The following is a 22,472-nucleotide window of genomic DNA, read 5'->3' as shown; positions in this document are numbered from 1 at the left end:
ACATTCACCTTGGTGCATTCACATTCTAGGCTAGGCTCAGGGTCACAATCTGGTGAGTATCTCACAGACACGGGTCCACAGTTGACAGAGGAATGACAATCGAGGTCTCTGACACTTGCAGGACTGTTGGAGACCGGACACCTGCTGAGCCCCATGCAGATAACTCAGCCATAAGAAACATATTGGGGATGAGAACACAGGCAGGTGAAAATCAGGCAGCAAGGTGCCAGAGGCCATGCGCAGACTGGACCGAAGGCTGGCGAAGGCTGCCTACGTGCTGTCTGCTGTCATGGCTCCAGCATGCGAGCACTTGGCTGCCCCCATGAAAAGGGTGGCAGCTGCCTTAGAGACCCAGGTCTACCAGATCACACAGTGGTATGTGCTGAAAAAGTGAAATTGTCCATTTTTGCAAGAAGAATAAAAAGAAGCATGTTATCTAAATGGTGAGAGATTGCAGAGCTCTGAAGTGCAGAGGGATCTGGGTGTCCTAGTCATGAATAGTCTGCAGAATATTAGGAAAGCTAGAAGAATGTTATCATTTATTACAAGTGGAATTGAATACAATAGTAGAGAGTTTGTGCTTCAGTTATACAGGGCACTGTTGAGATCACATCTGGAGTACCGTTTACAGTATTGGTCTCCTTATTTAAGAAAGAATGTAAATGCGTTGGAAGCAGTTCAGAGAAGGTTTACGAGACTAATACCTGGAATGGGAGTGTTGTCTTATGAGGAAAGGTTGGACTGGCTAGGCTTTTATCTGCTGGAGTTTCTAAGAGTAAGGTGTGACGTGATTGAAACATTTAAGATCCTGAGGAGAGGATATTTCCTCTTGTGGGATAATCTAGAATTCAGGGTCATTCTTTAAAAATAATGGGTCACCCACTCAAGACAGAGATGAGAATTATTTTTTTCTGTGGATAGTGAAGGCAGTGGAAGCAGAGTCTTTGAATATTTTTAAGGCAGTAGCAGATAGATTCTTGATAAGCAAGGAGGTGAAAAGTTATTGGGGGTAAGTGGGGATGTGGAGTTGAGGTTGGGAATGTAGAGTTGAGGTTACAATCAGACCAGCTATGATCTTATTGAATAGTGAACAGGCTCGAGGGGCTGAATGGCTTATTCCTGCGCCGAATTCATATGTTGGTATGTTCATATGGACTTGCATTCCGTCGCCCTAGCTATGAGTGCAGCAGTAGGTAGGCAAGAGGGGGACAGGCACCCTAGCCTCCCTCCGGGTGCCCCATCTCCTCAAGGATCAGGGAGGTGCATTGTGCATTGACAGGGAGGAGGAGTGCCAGAAAGGCACCCCAGGAACTTCAACCCAGGGCACACCGAGGGTGCCCTGCTGCTCCACCTCCCCTATGCCAGTCACCCCATTGCCTCTGGTAGGTCAGACTAAGGGTGCACTTGCACCTGAGCAAGGGACCCTTAGCAGGCCACCAGAGAATGCCTGCCAAAGTCCTCACAGTCAACAGGGAACAACATCTCAGCTGTGGATGGCTTAAGGAAAAGAAAGAAAGATATAGAAATATTAAGAGCACAAAGGTGGCACAGGTGTGTAACCACTGTAAATATCAATCCCAATTGTAAATATATATATAAAATTGCTTGTTGTATTCTCATTTTGCAGCTAGTTGCTGAAATTATTGCGTACATTTATGGGCATCATACCTGATTCCCAAGCACCCAGAGATGATGTGGGCCTCTGCAATCACTATTTAATGTCTCATCATCCAGTGTGGAAGATATAAGGACCCTGAGCTTTGTCACTGTTGAAGCTGGGGCCTTGGTACGAATCTGGCTACCTAGCAGCAACCCTTTAAGTTGCAGTGGGCTGATTAGGATCCCTCTGAGAATGCTTTTGGAGCAGCCTCTGCAGCTGCAGCCTCTTGCTGCTCTGGCCATTGCTGTTCCAGGCGCAGGGTCACACTGCGCCAGCTCCTCCTCAGTTGCACCATGGCTAGCAAAATGGAAAGGTTGCTTTCAGCCATCACCTGAGCTGCTCTGTGAACACATTACAGTCACCCATGTAGTCACCACATTGTTTGAAACTTTCCCTCCGCCCCGGATCAATTCAGCCAATGGGAAGGCTTGTACCTAGCAACAATGTACCCCTGCCCCCACACCCCTTCCAACACCCCAGCATGGTGAAGTTCGTAATAGAGAACTCCAGATGTGTGCTCCTCTCGTTCAGACATCCATGTGCGTGGATACTTATTGCTTGGGTCATGAAAGCCATGTTCGTACACCGTCCCTCAGACACTATTAAGGTTTCCTCCAAAACCCATGAGACACAATCAGTAGACCCTGTCCTTGCCATGTAACCCCCACCTCCTTACCTTCAATCATATCCACCCGGATACCTTGAGATTCCAACCACCCGGGCCCTGTGCAGCTCCACTTATTTTGCCGACTCCAGCTGTCCCTGCCTTAGTCAAAAAGAGATGGCCTTTGGCACAAGCTTCACCGCTACTACAGACCTTGCTGGAATGATGCTGCAATGAGACCTACAATGTTTTGGAGGAAGGCTGCTGTCTTGGGGTTTGACCATAGAGATGAGAACACACCTGGGCATGGTTCTCCATCCAGTTTACTCATGATTTTTAGGGTGCCCCTTTAGTTGGCCCACTAAGCACATCAGTAACATCACCCACCACTGAAGACCCTCCTCCCGCTTCGAGACCTGGTTCTCACTGTGGGACTGCGTTGCAACATTGCAAGTGAAACAACGGTGTGCATCTTGTGTCGACAAAGGTGCATCACCTTCTACCCTACCCCGTTACTCACCAAGTTCCCCCAACTTCCTTCAGCAAAACCACATTATCCTTCATCTCCCCCTGTTCACCTTGCACCCCTCCCTGTTACCTTTGATGCTCTAATACTATGTGTTTTTATCTCTGCTCTCACCCCTGAGCCCTTAACTGTCCAAGACGCCCATTCTGACCCTGACCACTACCGTCCTCAAAGCCACCATTAACCTGACTTTTTACGACTGCCACCATGAAGCCCTACAGTAACCGACCATCACCCTGCCACTGCCTCCCTACCTGATCTAACTCCCCCTGTCACCGTCACCATACCCTCTGCCCTAATACCCTAACCTTGACTCGCAGGACCCAAACCTCAACACCCAAAGTCCCACCTTTAGACACTTCCCCCTGCCACCACCTGTACCCAGGCAGCACCTCGCCCAGCTAAAAGCATGACCAACGCCTGCTTGAGCAGATCAGCCTGCCTCTCTTGGCCACAAACAGCCGGCTTTCTCCTTTCCTGGCCAGCTTGCACTCTCCCTCCCAGACAGCATGCACTCCCCCTCCCTGGACACCCTGCACTCTCCCTCCCCAGAAAGCCTGCACTGTCCCTGTCCAGACATCATGCATTCGCCCTCCCGTCAGCCTGCACTCTCTCCCTCCGGACAGCCTGCACTCTCCTCCGGATAGTCTGCACTTAAGCCTAATGTAGCAGCAACTCACCGTTAACCATGGAAGGACTCTATCTCATCTGGTGCCCCAGTCATATGCAGTTTTAAAAGTGAGTGTTCTAATTTCTTGCTGGCGGGGAACTTAATTTGGAGGGAGCACTTGATTCTGGTGAGCTAGCCTATTAATGAGCATGCATGACATGCAAATTTATGCAAAATGATTTCCCGGCAGTGTTCATCAGGAAGTTTGACCCACCTTTAAAATCCCAAGAATTTAATTGCGCAAGTTCATTCCACTGTTGGAAAACTGATTTTTGTCCTCCCGCCAAATTATTTTCCCGGCCCGCCGAGCTCTCTCCAGGAGGTTCTGGCCATTATTGTAATGTAGGAAACACAGCAGCCAATTTGAACACAGCAAACTCCCACAACCAGCAATGCAATAACGATCAAATAATCTGTTTGTTTGTGTTGATTGAAAAATAATTATTGGCCAGGACATTGGAGATAACTTCCCTGCTCCTCTTTGAAATAGTGTCAAGGAATCTTTTACAACCACGCAAGTGGATGGGGACTTGGTTTAATGTCTCATCCAAAGGATAAAACCTCCTACAATGCAACACTCCCTCAGGGCTGCACTGGAGCTTCAACCTTGATTTTTGTGCTTAAGCCCTGAAGTTGGACTTGAGCCCAGAACCTTTTGGCTCAGAGGCAAGAGTGCTACCAACTGAGACACAGCTCAAGGAATACTTGGAACAGTGCATTCTTTAAAGATGTGACTGGCTCCTCCTTACCATGTCAAACCTGACAAGATCATTATGTTTTCCAGGACTGAGTTGCGATGCATGGATTATTATTTTGGGAACTAAATGTCATGGCTATTTCTTCCAACTGCTACTGTGCTGCTTTCCTTTCAGTCTCCTATTGCTCTATACCAAAATGTGCCTTCCTTTTCTGCCAAACTGTGAATTTGAGGCCTTTGGTACCTCAGCCAGACTACACTAATCTTCCTCAATGAAGTAAACTTGTTGTTCTGCAATTTTAGTGATCGTTTATACTGTGGCCCCTTTAAGTTGCAGTGGGCTTATAAATCCTACAGCAGCACTCAATTTCTATCCTTCCTCTCAAATGGCACACTCCCAACAGTTGACATCCAAAATGCTGGGAGCTCACCATCATTATGGTAATCAAACAGGCCCTGGAATCTGTGGTGGGGTCAGTCTAATTCTCAACAGGGTGACATAAATCATGTTCCACCATGGATCTACTTAGGATTTTACTTAAGTTTAAGTTGATGCCTCAATTTGCATTTGTGAATGGTCACTTGGTTGAGGTTACAGGATTGCTACCTTCAGCGGTGAAAAAAAGTGTAGAGAAAGTCTTGAAATTTGCAAATGTTATAATCATAAAACAGACTTATATACATGCATGATTAATATTGATGTGGTGACCACTGCTGGCACAGAGGCAGATGGTGCTGGCTCCATTTAGGAAAACTAGACCTACATACGAAAGTGAAAGTTGCTGTAATCCCAGAGGACCACAGGCTGCTCTTTCATTAGAGAGAGATGACTGGTGGTGAGTTTAACCTGAGGATCACCACACCTCAGGCAGGGGGTGAGGTTGAGAAGGCAGGGCCTTCATGGATGACCTCAGCCAGTATGGGAATTGAACCTGCACTATTGGCGTCACACAGCATCATAAACCAGCCATCCAGCCAACTGAACTGACCGGCCCCCTAGGCCTATATATATGACCCAGCAGGCAGTGCTTAAAGAGGCCACTCAGGCAACAAAAAAAGTAAGTTTTTAAAGCATACTTAATTAGCTTTGAAGCCAGGAGGAGCTGAGGTAAAATATCAGGGGCATATTGAAGCTTACCGTTTAGTTACAGGGATCGTAAAAATGGGCATGCTCAAATCTTTAGGCCAATATTTCCATTTCCAGGTCGAGACTACTGCTGCTTCCGGTCAATCAGTCACATGATCTTTGACCCAATGATATTGCTGAAGCCTTACAAATTACCCTGTCCATTTAGACCAGCTAATCAGCTAACACAGAGCATTTAACATTACATCCCAAGAACTGTATGGCAGCAATCTGAGCATTTGTTAGATACGCAAAGACTAACATAAAGGGCTGAATCTTCTGGCAGGGGCCGGGACCATACGCAGTTCCCACCCCGATGATGTCTGTGTCCTGTCTGCTTACGTGATCTTCCCGGAGGTGACAAATTAACATGCCGCTTCTGGGAGCCCTGTACAATTAGGGATGGTGGGTGGACTGCATTGGTGGGATGGCCAATCGGAGTGTCTGAGGCTCTCAGAAGCTGGCATCCCCACTGGGAGAGATGGGTGCTGCCAATGTATGTGGGCAACAGTGATGATGTCACAAGCTGGAAGCTTCTTCTGGAGATTTCTAAAATTATTAAAAGTAAACGGGACCACTGTCACCAGGCCATCATTGTGGAAGTGGGGAGGGGATTTAAAGGAGGCATCAAAGGCCCCCTCAGCCTCTCGAGAGTTAACAGGCTCTGCATACATCAGGGAGAACCAATCTCAATCGAAAAATGGCCCCTGATTTGCCTTTTAAATGGCATAATTGGCTGCCTGCTTCACTGGAGTGGGCTGCCAACTTTCTGCCCTGCTGGCCGTAGGATATTCCCTCAGAGGCAGGAATGCCTCAGATAAACAGCTCTGCTTTATCCAACCCCGTATTTAAAGGATCTGACATGAGAAGCTGAGCTGTAGAAGTCCTTTGGGGTGCCACCTGCTCCAAGACTGAGACACATCAGCATAGTTAAATAACCACTGTCTTGGTATGTTGATAGGGCTGTAAGATGTTGTATATAGTTCAGTATCTCTCACAAAGAGGTTCAGGGTCTTGCATAGTTTAACAGTAAGTATTTATTAACTACTTATAACTATGTACACATATATAGTACAAGGTCTAAGCTAAAGGCTGTCTCCACGCTTGCCTCTACACACGTCTCTGTCCAATACAAGGCTGCCCTCTGGATTCGGATCATGTGTTCCTTTCATCACAGTGTGGGCAGCACTGTTTCCAGTCCCATGTTAACCCTTTTTATGCCAGAACCTTATACTACAGATAGGGTGATATCAAGTAAGGCGGGAGGAGGCTTGTGTAACGCAAGAACACCAGCATAGGCAAGTTGGACCAAATGTCCTGTTCTATGCTGCAAATACTATGAAACTAGTTATCCACAATTATGGGTGAATAAACCAGATAAATGTGGGTTCAAATCCCACCATGGATTTCATCTTTAAAAATTTGCAAAATAAATAAAAAGCTGGTATTGCTAAAAGTGACCGTTAAGCCCTCAAGTTGTCATATAAAAATAAATTGGTTCACTAATGTCCTTTATGGAAGCAAACCAGCCATCCTTGTGCATTTGGCCTGTATGTGATTCCAGTCCTATACCAACATGTTTGATTCTTAACTGCTCTCTGGAGTGACCTATCAAGCCATTCAGTTGTACCAGTGGTTCAAAATGCAAGGGAGCTAGGGCGGATAATAAATGTTGACAATGACAGCCATGTCCACATCCCAAGAATGATTATTTGAAAAATGATTGAATATACACTTTCTGCACTATATATAAGAAGCCCACAGAGGAGTGTTGAAAGTTCCAGGGCATACCTTATAGCAAATCCAAAACCATCCAGGACAAAACAGCCCACTTGATCAGCACCACACCACATTAAACATTCACTCCTTCCACCAACACACAGTGGCAGCAGTGTGTACACAAGATATACAAGATGCACTGCAGCAACTCATCAAGCATCCTTCAACAGCAACTTCAAAACCCAAGACTTTTACCACCTAGGAGGTCAAGGGCAGCAAATGCATGGGAACAGCAGTACCTGCAAGTTCCCCTTCAAGTTACACACCATCCTGACTTGGAACAATATCTCCGTTCCTTCACTAACACTGGGTCAAAATCCTGGAACTCCCTTCCTACCAGCACTGTGGATATACCTACACCAAATGGATGGCAGTGGTTCAAGAAGGCAGCTCACCACCAACTTCTCAAAGACAATTAGGGATGGGCAACAAATACTGGCCTAGCCAGCAATGCCCATACCCCATTAAAGAATAAATTTTAAAAAGTCCGCAAGGAAGCTATGATGAACAATTATGAAACACTGATCCATCCTCAATTAGAGTATTCTGTCTAATCCTGGGCACCACACTTAAAAAAAGAAGTGAAGGCTTTAGCACCACTTTCCTGCTCGAGGCCTGAGCTGGTTTACCTAATGGGCACACACCCCCATCCCTGATCTCCTCCTGCTGGCCTCAACAATTAACCATTTAAGGGCCTCAATTGGAGCGAGGGTGGGCAGGCTGCCCTAGCCTTCGCTCATCCCATGTAAAATTCTTGACAGGTTGGAGGTGGGCCGGTAGGAGATGACAAGTCCACCTGGTGAATTTTATGTGCACCCCCCGGCAAATCCGCTGGGTGCCCGTAAAATTCTGCCCCCATGAGTTTGAACATCTCCATCAAATCTCTCCTTAACCTTCTCTGCTCTAAGGAGAATAATCCCTGTTTTCTAGTCTCTCCACATAACTGAATGTGATCCAGTGTCCTGCTCCTCTTAGTGAGATCATTGAATTTATTATGACATTGTACCTATATCCTCTGCACAGTGCAGCTTGACATTGATCAAGTCTGCAAAGTTGTAGAAGTATGCTGTACATGAATTCCCTTCCCTATAGAGCTCAGCAGGCAACTTAGCCCATTGCCAAGTTTTGGAGGTAAGGAATTGGCAGACAAGAGTGATGGATACAAAAAAAAAGCTGCAGATACAAGACCACAGACCACTGATTCACTAGTCTAGCACTTGAATTCCTATTTGGTTGGTCTGAAGTGGAGCTGATGCAGGCATAAGATGCTTGCATGGAGGGTAACCGCTCCTTGGCATCTTTCCTAGAGGTCAACGTTGAAACATGCCTGCAAGAAGATGGAGCTAATCTTCAGGCCACAGGTGATTGTCATGGCCTGTATGTTAACCAAAGACAGTATTGCAGTATATGGCAATATTCCACAACTAGGCCTTTGCTGACATGAATCCTGTGAAGACAGTTATGTATGGCCATTAGCAGGTAGGTGTATCAGGGTCTGCAGATATATCTGGTAATATCTTGATAAGTAGAGTTGATTGTGTGGTCTATTTCTTATTATTAATTTATGCATTTTTATGATGCTACTTGTTGACCACCCTGAACATAACTTCTTTCATGCTGCATCATTTTTAGCATGACATACTATGATTGTAACAATTGGCAAAGGCTCAGAAAGGCAAATGAAACAAATCATCAAAGAAGTCAAGAATTAAAGAAAATTTTAGATTCAATGATTTGCCTGCATGTGCCAATTAAATTAGTTACTGTCACAACTGATCCCATAGAGACACAATGCAAATTCATATAATTGTCCTTTGAAAAGTGGGGGTTCAACATGGGTTGTCTTCCACATTCACCTAACTTGGCAGAGCTGGAGAACATAAGAAATAGGAGCACGAATAAGCAATACAGCCCATTGAGCCTGCTTCACCATTCAATAAGATCATGACAGATCCCAGCTCCACTTTACCCTCCATCCTCATTCTCCCTTAATTCTCTAAGAGTCCAAAAACCATTGATTTCAATCTCAAACATACTCATCAAGTGAGCATCTACAGCCGTCTGAGGTAGAGAATTCCAAAAATTCACAACACATTTGAGGCATTTCTCCTCACTTCCACCGTAAATGACCAATAACTTATTCTGAGACGAGATGTTCCAGGCAGGGAAACAGCCTCGCAGCATGTACCTTGTCAAGCCCTCTAAGAACTTTATGTTTCAATGTTTCATTCTTCTAAACCCAGGAAATATAGGCACATTCTACTCAATCTCTCCTCATAGGATTGCCCTCTCATCCTAGGAATCAACCTAATGAAATAAAAACAGAAAAAGTGCTGGTAAAACTCAGCAGTTCTGGCAGCATCTGCGGAGAGAGAAACAGGGTTAACATTTTTAGTCCAATTTGAGTTCCTTTTTGAAGGAGTTCCGAAGCAGAGTCATATTGGACTCAAAAGGTTAACTCTGTTTCCCCCTTCCATAGATGCTGCCAGAACTGCTGAGTTTTTCCAACATTTTCTGTTTTTATTTCAGATGTCCAGCATCCTCATTATTTTGCTTTTATTATATCAGTCTCATGGCACACCACTTAAGGAAAGTATATTCTTCCTTACTATACATTATGCTCCAGGTATGGTCTCACCAAAGCTTTATATAATAGCAGAAAGGCTTCCTGTTGTATTCCAATCTCATTGCAATAAAGGCTAACTTACCATTTGCCTCCCTAATTGCTTGCAGTACCTGCATGTTAACTTCCTGTGATTCATGTACAAGGACCCCCAAATCCCTCTGAATACCAACATTTACTACTCTCTCACAATTTAAAAAGAAATCTGCTTTTCCATTCTTCCTGCCAAAATTCACATTTCCCACATTATATTCCATCAGTCACTTTTTTGCCCAATCACTTAACTGGTCTATATCCATGTGCATTTTCTTTGGGTACATTTCTATCGCTGTGGAAATCATAGAAAAATAGCACAAACGCACAAATGGCATTGACATTATTTTTCAGAGATTGCCTGCGATCGGCTCTGCGCCGCCATTTTACGTGGGTGGACCAATTAAGGCCCACCCAATGTAATACATGGTTGGTAGCGCTCAGCGCTACCTGTGCGGGCGGGGGGGAGGAGGGAGAGTCGCGGCCAGCGTTCTTTGGCGCATGAGATTGAATGGATATTAAAATAATTAAAGAATTGATTTAAAAATTTATTTAAACATGTCCCCTCATGTGACTGTGTCACATGAGTGGGCACATGTTTTTATATTTATGAAAATGTATTTATTTATTTAACACAAGCTTGAAAAACCTGAAGGCTGCTTGGACTTTTCGCCTGCCCGCCAACCTTAAGGTTGGACAGGCAGCGTTCACAAGTGGCTCAATTAATTTCTTAATGGCCTTAATAGGCCATTTACATTTCAGTGGGTGTGCAGCTGAATCCGGCATGCGCCCAGCGAACGAAATATCGTGATGGCGTGCGATGACATTGGGACACATGCCCAATGTCATCACATGTCATTTTACATGTTGGTGTGTCGGGCTCGCCCCCGCACACCGACTGGAAAATTCTGCACAATGACTGGGCGGTAGGGGAGTGTGGGGTGGTGAGATGGTGGCGATGGTGGCGGCGTGGTAGGATGAGTGCAAAGAAAGCCATACCCAATTTCCCATGCAGCTGAATACTGGGCAATAGTGCACAGGCCATCCCTACTTCTAAATGAAAATTAAAATGAATCTTCCACCTGATTGAGGTGAACGTTTGCAATGCCTATACCCTGAACAGCAAATATATATTCTACCTTATCCACAGAGATACAATATATATCAGGCTCAATGAATGAATCTTCCAGCTATTCTTGGATCTGGTTTGAAATTAAATACCTAGATAGTATCTTTGTATATTGGAACTTAACATGGCAATATGCTAAGCTGTCCTTTTGGTTGCCTGGGTTACCCCATCTTGCAAAGGTTTTCTGCCTTTTTTCGGTCAATATTGCAAATACATGATTCATTAGACCAGGGATGACACCAAATGCCAACAAACAGTTGTTTTCTGATGGATCAGTGTATCTAAATTGCTCAAAGATTTACAAAAGCTCCTACTCTAGTGATTTTATAGATGTTATATTACCACGTTCCATACTGGCTTGTGGATCAGATGTAACCAATTACCCATGCCTTTGAATAGTGTTTACATACTTAAGTTCCTTAGGGACTTAAAAAGTACAATTAAGCCAGTTCCCTGGTGTTCACAGGAAGTGCTACTTGATATTTCAGGCATTTATAGAAAGCAAGGTTTCCTTCCTTTAACTTTCTTTTCCTCCACTGATGGTTCTCACTTTAGTTAGGTAATTTCTCAAGTACCAGACGCTCTCCAGTATCTCCTTCAAGTGGACATGATCACATGTGTAGTCAACAGTAAATATCATCAGTCTATATTTTTTTACTCATTCACAGGATGTGGGCTTCGCTGGCTGGGCCAGCATTTATTGCCCATCCCTAGTTGCCCTTGAGAAGGTGGTGGGGTGAGCTGACTTCTTGAACTGCTGCAGTCCATGTGGTGTGGGTACACCCACAGTGCTGTTAGGTATTCAACAGCAGAATGCATCACAGCAGAGACCTCTCCTCTCCTCTCCTTTCCTTCCCTTTCCTCATCTATCCTGCACACCCTTGCACATTCCAGCAGCAGGTCATTGTGTAATATTCTGCAGCAGGGTTTTCCCAGCCCCACTGAAAGGTGTGAAGGGCAGTTGTAGCACCTTCTCAGGATGGCGGCCGGTGACTAGTGGAGTTCCGCAAGTGTCAGTGTTGGGACCACAACTTTTCTCTTTATAAATTAATGATCTAGATGAAGGAACTGAGGGCATTCTGGCTAAGTTTGCAGATGATACAAAAATAGGTAGCGGGACAGGTAGTATTGAGGAGGCGGGGAGGCTGCAGAAGGATTTAGACAGGTTAGGAGAATGGGCAAAGAAGTGGCAGATGGAATACAATGTGGGGAAGTGTGAGGTCATGCACTTTGGTAGGAAGAATAGAGGCATAGACTATTTTCTAAATGGGGAGAAATCTGGAGTGCAAAGGGACTTGGGAGTCCTAGTCCAGGATTCTCTTAAGGTTAACTTACAGGTTGAGTCGGTAGTTAGGAAGGCAAATGCAATGTTGGCATTTATTTTGAGAGGACTAGAATATAAAAGCAGGGATGTGCTGCTGAGGCTTTATAAGGCTCTGGTCAGACTACATTTATAATATTGTGAGCAATTTTGGGCCCCGTATCTCAGGAAGGATGTGCTGGCCCTGGAGAGGGTCCAGAGGAGGTTCACGAGAATGATCCCAGGAATGAAAGGCTTAACATATGAGGAACGTTTGAGGACTCTGGGTCTATACTTGATGGAGTTTAGAAGGATGAGGGGGATCTGATCGAAACTTACAGAATACTGAAAGGCCTGGATAGAATGGATGTGGGGAAGATGTTTCCATTAGTAGGAAAGACTAGGACCCGAGGGCATAGCCTCAGAGTAAAGGGAAGATCTTTTAGAACAGAGATGAGGAGAAACTTCTTTAGCCAGAGAGTGGTGAATCTATGGAATTCATTGCCACAGAAGGCTGTGGAGGCCATGTCATTGAGTGTATTTAAGACCGAGATAGAAAGGTTCTTGATTGATAAGGGGATCAAAGGTTACGGGGAGAAGGCGGGAGAATGAGGTTGAGAAACTTATCAGCCATGATTGAATGGCGGAGCAGACTCGATGGGCCGAATGGCCTAATTTCTGCTCCTATGTCTAATGGTCTTATGTTCATTTCAGGCCTTAAACGGGTTCTGGTTGTTAAGTGCATGTTGCCTAGGTATCTGCTGCCTTTACCAACTGAACTGTGACAAAGTACAATGCTGAAAGGTAAGACTGAACTTGTCTTCCAGCTGTATGCAGATATTTTTTACATCCTATCACACAATACCTCATGTAGAGTTGCATCCAAAAACCTGTGTAAGTTTCAATGAACCATGTGCCCAAAATTCTACTTTGGTGTTATTGTATCTTTTGTGCCAAATTGCTGGGTCATAATCCACCAATGGTGTAGTGAACTGATTGTGCCAAGTTTTCAGCTTCAGCTGATTTGAATAGTTATTCATAGCTGCCAATACAGCCTTGCCCTTATGCTGGGGACAAACCTACTGGGAGAAGCAGAAATTCTGGCTAGTGGATCTAAATTAAAGGGATCTGGGCATTTAAAGATAAGCACCTGCCTATGGAGATAAATATTTATATCTGCCTTTATCATGCTCCAAAATCAATTTCATATATTTGTCGCTTCAGATTCATGCTCTCCAGTGGACGTCATTTCTCTATTCCTGGCAGCAGGTCATAAACAGAGTCAATGTTGCCGTACACTACCTACAGGTCCAGGAAACAGATGCAGAACAAGATGGTGCATTTACAATAATCAGGCAATGAAACACTACCCAACAGTGCAATCTATCTCAGTGTCAGCCCAAGATTGTTTAGTTCACTGAGTTGCCTGTTTTCACATATACTGCTCACAAAGGACAAGCCTTCACACAAACTTACAGTGAGTTCTTTGAATCCTATCCATACCCATACTTCAAGAGAGCACACCTTAAAGATGCAAAGTAGAGACACAAACCTTGCCAAGCTCACATCTTTCATGGCTATGAGACCTAATATTTAAAAATAAATGTTCTCAGAACCAGAGCAACACCGGCAAAGCAAAAAAAACCCAGAAGGATAAAACAATTCGGACCAGTATTCTTATTTCCCAGTTTTTACTGCTGTTCCATTTTAATTATTAAAGGACAGTTCAGACCAGTATTCTTATTTCCCAGTTTTTACTGCTGTTCCATTTTAAGGTATTAAAGGACAGTTCAGACCAGTTTTCTTATTTCCTAGTTTTTACTGTTTTTTCATTCTGGGAATATGAAATTATATTTATATGGCACATTTCACAACCTGAGAAAGCCCCAGTGAAGTATTTTTGAAATGTAGTCAGTGTTGTAATGTAAAGAAATGCATCACCAACTTGCAGACAATGAGGTTCCACAAACTGTCATGAGATAAAGGTCAAATAATCTGTTTTGGTGATAATGGCTAAGGGATAATTATTGACAGGATTCACTATTCATCACAGCTGTTTAAGGAGCATTAAAAGGTAACCATGTAGCAGAGGACTTAATTCACATGTAAACATGCATAGGAGTGGAAGGTTCCCTTTCCTGAAGTGAAGAAGCTGTGTTTTTACTGATATCCAGCACCTTTCATGATAACTCGCCAAGGGTCCTATATGAGCTCATGATCCCTGGGCAGCTAATCTAGTACCCAAGCCAATTTTAGAACAGCATACTATATGCTGCACCATCACTTACTAATACCCAGGCTGGAATATAGGTTGCACATGTTGGTCCCTATGCATGTGCTCCTTCAATTTCCAACCACTCGAGACAACTTTTCTGCTGGTGCAACAAAATGCCACCTTCAGGGTACACTATTCCTGGCAGCAGGTCATAAACAGAATCAATGCTGTCCATTCACCACCTACAGGTCCAGGAAACAGATGCATAACCAGATGATGGATTTCAGACTGTCTGACTATTTGGATGGCCTTTCCTGGGGTCAGATCTTCCTTGGCCTGTAGAATGTCTAAAAGGGCATCGTTAGATACTCCAGCAACAATTCTATTCCTTCTTAGTTCTGACTTAAGGTCACCGTAGTCACAGCCTTCAACCTATCTGTATAACTCATTTGTAAAAGAGTCAACCAGTTCTCCAGGCTGTTGGACACATTTGTTGAATTTCGCTCTCTCTAAAATACTGTTGTTTCTTAGATTAAAATATGTATAGAATGATTTTAGACCTTCAGCAAATTTATCTGAGATTTGTTTATTCCTTGCCTTGCAATAATATCAGCTCTCTCACTTACTGAATATTCACTTGTTCAGCTTCTGTCTTTTTATCTAATCCTGAATCTGTCATGTATCTTAAGAATCTTTTCCACCAAAGTCCCCAATTTTGAGTTTGATCTGGCTCGTGGATCAGTCCAAATTGGTCTGGTAATGTTGATTTGTTTTCCATGGTTGCTTTAAAGTTCAGGTGAGTACAACTTTAAATGCTGTGCAGGCTTTAAAGATGGCGCCGTAGTAACAGATTTGCAAAGAGTCTTCCAATGCTTGTTGTGTTTTAGCGGGATCCCACGGTGATGGCAGTCCCTGCTGCTTTGTCTTTAGTTTTGTGCAGCAATTTACTCAATCAACTATTCTAAGCCTTCCCTATGATATCGGAGGATTTTTGGGAGCTTTAGGCCAGGATTTTCCCCTCGGCAATTTGGGAGAGGGGCCCAGTCGCCGAGGGGAAAATGACGCGGGATGACTTCGGGAGGAATCCCCGACGTCATCCCGTTCCATTTAAATTTTTAGGAAGGTGGGTGGACAGCAAAATCAGCTGTCCACCCGCTGACCTGTCAATGGCCAATTGAGGCCATTGACAGGCTAGTTAAAGTAATTAAAGACCTGCCTGTCCAACCTTAAGGCTAACGGGCAGGCCAGGAGCCCCAGCAGGCTCCAGATTATTGATGAAACTTCATCCACTGGCGGAATGAAGTTTCATGTCCATATTTTTAAAAATTAATAAAGTTTATGTGGTCTTTATTAACAAGTCCCATCTCGTGTGACATTGTCACATGAGGGGGACATGTTAATAATTTTTTAATTTTGTATTTTTAAAGTTTTTCGGACTGTCACTGGTCTCCCTGAGACAGGACTTTGTCTCAGGGAGCAGTGTGCTCTTTCATGCGCAAGCACGAAGGAGTGCACTTTGACAGATGGGGATTCCCTCCCACCCCCCGGAACCCCCGGAACAGGAAGCACATAGCGCTTCCCGTCGAGGATGCTGCTGGGCAAGCCTTAATTAACCCGCCCACTCAAAATGGCGGCGGGCCCCGTTTCAGTGGCGGGGGTCGGCTGCCCGCCCACTGCCAAGCTGGTGGGGCCCGCCCGCCATCCAAGGGCAAGATTCTGCCCTTACAGTGGAGTCCCTGCTTTGGCAGAGATTTTTAAATCTTCTGATTTTTTTTTTCTTTCTTACAACAAGTTCAACCAGCATGTGGTAAGGCGCCGATTCTGAACCCAGGCTGGCTGTGGTGCTTTCGGAAGCGGGCTGCTCTGACTTTCTTCCAGCACTGGAGCTTTTTAAACTAGACTTGGCTAGAACTGAATTTTTTGTTCAGTCATGCAAGGTCCTTTGACTCTGTACTCTGTGGATATTTGCAATGGACCTGCACGAGATCTTATGGAGTCCTCAGCTGCACCATGGAATTTTTTTCACCTGCCTTTCTGCTTCCACCTCTGCAATGGAGCTTCTTTCAGGTGATCTCCCTCTGTGTCTTCACTTCAGGTTCTTTCAGACAGGTCAGAATGCTGCTCCTTTAATTTTAAAGCTCTTGAATTTCTGCTCCAGCTTCTCTGAGGTTCTGGGTTTTTCCACTAGCTGCCACCATGTTGTATGTTCACTAGTTTCACAGAGAAGTTCTGAGTCTTGTATGGTTGAACATTAACTGTTTAACACATGCATATGTACATACGTACAGGGTATAGCCCAAGCTATGAACTAACTCCATGCTTGCGTTTACATGTCTCAGTCCAGTCCACATCTGACTCTAGTCTCAGGTCATGTGTCTTTTTATATCACATTTGGGCGATACTGTTTCCCACTCCCACATTAGCACTTGCAATGACATATACCCTTATACGACACTGACAGAAAAATGGCAGTGAAAAAATTCAGAAAATATTTTGAAAGAATTGTGGGAACCCTGTGGCTAAATTACACAATCAGATAAATGTACATACGAAAGTCCATAATAAATATGAACATAGGCATTTCTGATTGAAAAAGCAGATGTAAGTGTTACAGTCAAATGATAGCAGGATATCAAGTGCTGCAGACAGGAATTACGTGCAACCTAAGTTTTTTTATTTTATAATTACTAAAGCTTAACTTGTAAACTTCATTGGGATGGGTAAGGTTAGTTAGTAAGACTCTTAATTGCCTTCTGAAATGGCCTAGCTAGCCACTCATTTCAAGGGCAATTAGGGATGGGCAGCAAATGCTGGCTTTGCCAGTGATACTCACAAAGGGCAGAATTTTACGAGTCGGCGAGCGGGGGCAGGGCCTGCTCGCCGACGTGTAAAATGACGCACGGTGACGTCGGGGGGAACTCCAAACATCACCACGCCCAATTTAAATTTTCAGGAAGGCGGGGGCGCAGCAAAATCAGCTGCGCACCCTCCGACCTGTCAATGGCCAATTGAGGCCATTGACAGGGTCAATTAAGTAATTGAAGGACCTGCACGTCCAACCTAAAGGCTGGCGGGCAGGCCAGGAGCCCCGGCGGGAAGTAGAAAAAACATGAAACCTCATCCATGGGCGGGATGAGGTTTCATGTTGACTTTTAAAAATTTTAATAAAGATTTTGTAAAAATTACGGACATGTCCCAACTCATGTGACTTTGTCATATGAGGGGACATGTAAGGGAATTTTTTTATTTCTATGTTTGATATTTTTGACAGTAGAGGCGATCTCCCTGAGGCAGCACTTAGCCTCAGGGAGATGAGTGTACTCTTTTGTGCGATTTTGCTTCTATGTGGACATCACGCTGGGCGGGCCTTAATTGGCCCACCCACGTAAAATGGCACCGCGCCTCCGATCGGAAGCACGCCCGTACATGCCCGCCCATCAGCTTCCCCCCCAACGGGGGGAAAATTCAGCCCATAGTATGAAGGAATAAAGAAAAGATGTCTGCATTAAGATTCAAGGTCCACCCTAGGACTTGAACATATAAGACAGCCTGTTTCCCTCTATAACAATACTATTGGCACTCCAAGGAGTTAATTCAGTTTTCAAAAGCATTTTATAAATTCTTCCTTTGAGCTTTCTGTGTACATTTAAAGCTACTGCAGCATATATTTTGCTAGCTCAGGCTCTAGAAAATTCTCTGCATCAGAATTGCAAAAGACATGTTTGTTAAGGAAAAGCAGCAGCATTTAAAATTAATGAGGAGTTTATTTTTGTAAGAGATGCAGCCTATCAATAGAGTGCTGACATCACTAGTATGCTGCCACCGCCTTCTGGAAAATGTTCCAGGAAGGTGTGATTCCATGTGCTGAAACAACAAAACATTCCTCTGAAAGTGCACAGTTAGTATATGAAAATGCAGTACCATAGTGGTAAAAAAAACAATAAATCCATGGAAGTTTTATTTTGCCAATTGTCTCTAATTCTCTTCCATTCTCCTCTAAGAATCTTGCTGAGATTACAATTCCATGGGCACTAGCATCCCTCCTATGTGTTCTACAAATGATCATTTCTGTTTAGACAGAGTTGCAAATGCAAGGCTTTATAAGACGGTTATATTTTAAACCGTCTGTTCTAATTCAAGGAAAGATAGGATGTGCTGGAATGGGGGTTGGTGATATCATACTAATTATGCCTGGAGACAGGCCCATGTGATTTCATTGCCATGGGGACAAAGGCTTAAATCAAAACCTATAGAAAGGCAAGTGCCAGTTTTCACATCTTGACACAAAAGAAGGGAGGCTGGTTTACCTGGACACAAACTCAGAAACCTAGAGAAGGAGAGGTAGTCAGCACCAGGAGTTTGCCTTCTTTGATCTTCTTGTCACTTCAGAATCAGTATCATCTATTCTTACTGAAGGTCGATGATACAATAGTAGGAAGAGAGGGAAATTATTCGGGTTCTCCGTAGATTCTGTCATGAATTAATTTAAATCCAACGGAGCAGTCAAGAAGCAGAGGCTGGGAACCCTGCTGGTGTGGGGAAATATCACAAAGGGCTGACAAAGGATAAAGATCTGGCAGTAGTCCTACTTTCATCATTTCTTTTCTGCTACATCACAAGTGATAGCAGGGGAAGAAAATTCAGCTCTGAACACCAGCAAGTTATTCAATTGTGGAGAACACGCCAGTCAAATCCAATCTTATTCTCATTTGACACTTACACACTTTTCAGCCAGGATTTTCCTGTCAGAAGAAGGAAGCCAAACTGATTTGACCCCACCCAAGGGTGCGAATGCCATGATTTCTGCATTGGTTGAGGTGAGTTAAATCAGCATAGGGAATAAAACCTGGTTTAGTGCTACACAGAGCAATACTCACTAGGCCATTAGAGGAGCTCCAGCAAAACTTTCTAAAAGCATCATTAAAATAAGTCCTCTAGCGAGTACTTCACCAGTCAACTGTAGTCCCAAAAGGTTATTTATAACACCAACTTTGCCATCATACGAGCAGACCACCTCTTTAAAGATTATGTAACATATTGCTAAAGATAGTCATTACAAATAGCTTTTAACCAACTGGGAATGTTGGAGCAAATTAATAAACAGTAACAATTTAGTGCCATTCTAAGTAGTATAGGGTTCATTGTATATATTATTTTGATGACACATTGCTTAAGCATGCACTTGTTGCCAATTTCAATGGAACTAAAAGAACTCTTGAATAGATAGACCTCGGTGACATATGCTTTTTAACCTGGAAATTGCAGGTGGCCTGTTGATCCCCAAAAATAGGGGGAAGGGGTATTTGTTGGATTGGGCGGGGCCTTACAATGCTAATACTCTGAATCCCCACTCCAACCTGCCCACTTCCGCTATTAACAGAGGTGAGATGTGTTGGGTGTGGGGCAGGCAACCAACCAAGGAGGCAGGTTGGCACTTTAAATGTTACTATGAGGCTCTGTGCCCCATTTGTGTTCCCCATTTGTATTTTAACTCTGGTTGGCTAGGTTTCCCAGAGCTAAACTAAGGTGATGGATTGTGGATCAGGAGGTAAGTGCCTGGTCAACCTCTACAATTGAACACCAACCATTGACCCTTCCAATCACCTCCCTCTGACCTCTCTTGTCCCAGGCCTCTGACTTCCACATCCTTCCGCCTCCTGCCCCCACCCACCCCCAGCCGCTGGCCTCCAAATTCTGATCCCAGACTCCCAAGTCCTCTGATGCTCCCCAGCCTCCAATATGCCATTGCCTCAGTCTCCTCCAGGTCTCCAATCCCTTAGGCTTCCAATCTCTGACACCAGACCACAAACTATCCCTGGATTGGCCCACCCACCTCACCCTGGGTCCTGCAGCCATCTCTAGGCTGTTCCCTGTCTGACTGAAAATCAAGCCTGCCAATTAGGCAGGCTACACACACACACACACACACACACACATGAGTTAAAACTCCAGTGTAGGGGGGAGGTCTGACTTCTGAGTTCCCCTCACTCCATTTGTCTCCCCCACAAAACTCGCCCCTGGAGAATCAACAAAAGTAAAATTCCACCTGAGCTATCTGAGAGATGAAATGTATAAAAGATAATAAATGGTATGGAATAGGTTAACTCACACCACCTCCTTCAATTCCAATTTGTACTAAATTGGCAATCTCTCTCAGAGAAACTATATGGATGGATGGTGTGGGAAGTAGAAACATGTCACATAAAATTTTAGGCATTGTTTACTTTATCATACTTTCTAACCCATTCTATTGTGAATACAGCAGAGGTGTCTAAATATATTCCATTGAATAAGTCTACAGCAACTTTTGTTCAGTATGTAAATCAGAAAATGGCTCAAAGTGAGATACTTGAAACTAAGAGCACTTGCTTTTGTTAAGTTATTATGGAATAAAACAGATGACATTTCAGGATGTGTTAGCAACTGAATTGCCATACTCAAGGTAGAAGAATGCGAGGCAGTACATTTGAAAGGAAGTGTAAGAAAGCCGCATATTTCATGGAAATTAAGTGTCTAAATGAGATAGAGAAACAGAGCGATCTGGGGGTACACATACAGAAATCACTCAAATTAATTAATGCAGGTTAATAAGATCATTAAAAAGGAAATCAAGCACTGATATAAAAACAAAAAACTGCGGATGCTGGAAATCCAAAACAAAAACAGAATTACCTGGAAAAACGCAGCAGGTCTGGCAGCATCGGCGGAGAAGAAAAGAGTTGACGTTTCGAGTCATCATGACCCTTCAACAGAACTGAGTTCTCTTCAGTTCTGTTGAAGGGTCATGAGGACTCGAAACGTCAACTCTTTTCTTCTCCGCCGATGCTGCCAGACCTGCTGAGTTTTTCCAGGTAATTCTGTTTTTGTTTTGAATCAAGCACTGATGTTCATCTCTAGAAGGATAGAATTGAAAAGCAGGGATGTTATGCTAAACTTGTACAGAGCCTTGTGTCAGGGGACTAAGACCTCACACTCAATGGGCAAAATCGTCCGGATCTGTTGGCGACAGGAGTCATGGTGGGCGCGAATGAACAATATGGTGAGAAGGCCAAAAATTGGTTTAAGGCCATCGTGAAACCAGTTTGCGATCGTCCGCTCTGCCTGTCAATGGCAGCCCTCGTTTCCCACCGCTGCACATCGGGAACTTAATTTGAATGCATTTGCACCGCATTATTGTGCCTTCATGCTGGAATCATTGCCCAACAGCAAATTTACTGCTCACATCGGTGTAACCTCAGAACGGCATGCTTCACGACTGAATTTAGAAGGCGTACGCTTGACGAGCTAAGTTTCGAGGGGAACTCAGAGGTGAGTGCACACAATCTTGCACAACACTCACGAGCATCGCCTGTAGGACATCAAGGAAGAAGCACGTGCATTCGCTGGGGACACAGGCAAGTCGCTTTTTCCTGGCTGGCTTTCAGCGCGGTGCCAGGGCAGGGGCTCCAGTGCAGGTGAGGCCGTGGTTGCAGGGGGGTGGGGGGGCAAGGCAGCACAGACTGAAGGAAGTACACAAGCACATGCCGGGGTGGGCAGGGGGTGCGGGAAGTGCCAATGCACTTGGAAACGCTTGTCAAAAGTGATCATTCTTCCGCTGCTGAGACTGTTCAGCAGCAGCTCCATTGACATGCTAGGAGTCGGGCTTCTGAAGCTTTTCTGCCCACTCAAGCAACGCAAAAGCATGAAAGTGCCACCAAATGCTCCAGAACATTTCACCCCTCAGGTGCAGACTGCAAATTAATGTGCATTTTAGGGGGCAGCAGAGCAATTGGCCAACAGGGCAAGTTGTACAATCTCCTTGCGAAATTTAGACATGGCACAGTCACTGGTGGAGGTGTTCACAGCCCCTTGCAATGTCTTTATTAAGGTTACCACCAGTAGCCCTCAAGGTTCAAGCTAACAGCGCAGCCTTGCAGTGCAGGTTAGGGGAATGCCTGCACCCGAGCTGAAAGCACAGCATGCAGTCCAATGGGCAAAGCTGCCACCAATTGGTCAGGTGGAGTGGGGCGGAGGTGGGTGGGTCTTTGGACAGCCATGGAGCACACTACACACTGGCCATCCAAGTGGTGGCCAGCATTCTCCTGCATGCGTGAAGGGGCCTTCAGACTTA

At 44.5% G+C, this 22,472-nt stretch overlaps 1 protein-coding gene across 4 annotated transcripts in view; it reads right to left on the bottom strand.

Annotated features, from left to right (window-relative positions):
* arhgef9a (Cdc42 guanine nucleotide exchange factor (GEF) 9a) overlaps window positions 1–22,472 on the bottom strand; it is a 404,937-nt gene that overhangs the window by 233,814 nt on the left and 148,651 nt on the right. The gene's annotated exons all lie outside the window — the stretch shown is intronic.

The sequence above is a fragment of the Cetorhinus maximus genome, chromosome 8 (genome assembly GCF_964194155.1).
Source record: "Cetorhinus maximus chromosome 8, sCetMax3.hap1.1, whole genome shotgun sequence".
NCBI lineage: Eukaryota > Metazoa > Chordata > Chondrichthyes > Lamniformes > Cetorhinidae > Cetorhinus > Cetorhinus maximus.
This window is presented reverse-complemented; position numbering and strand designations above follow the sequence as displayed.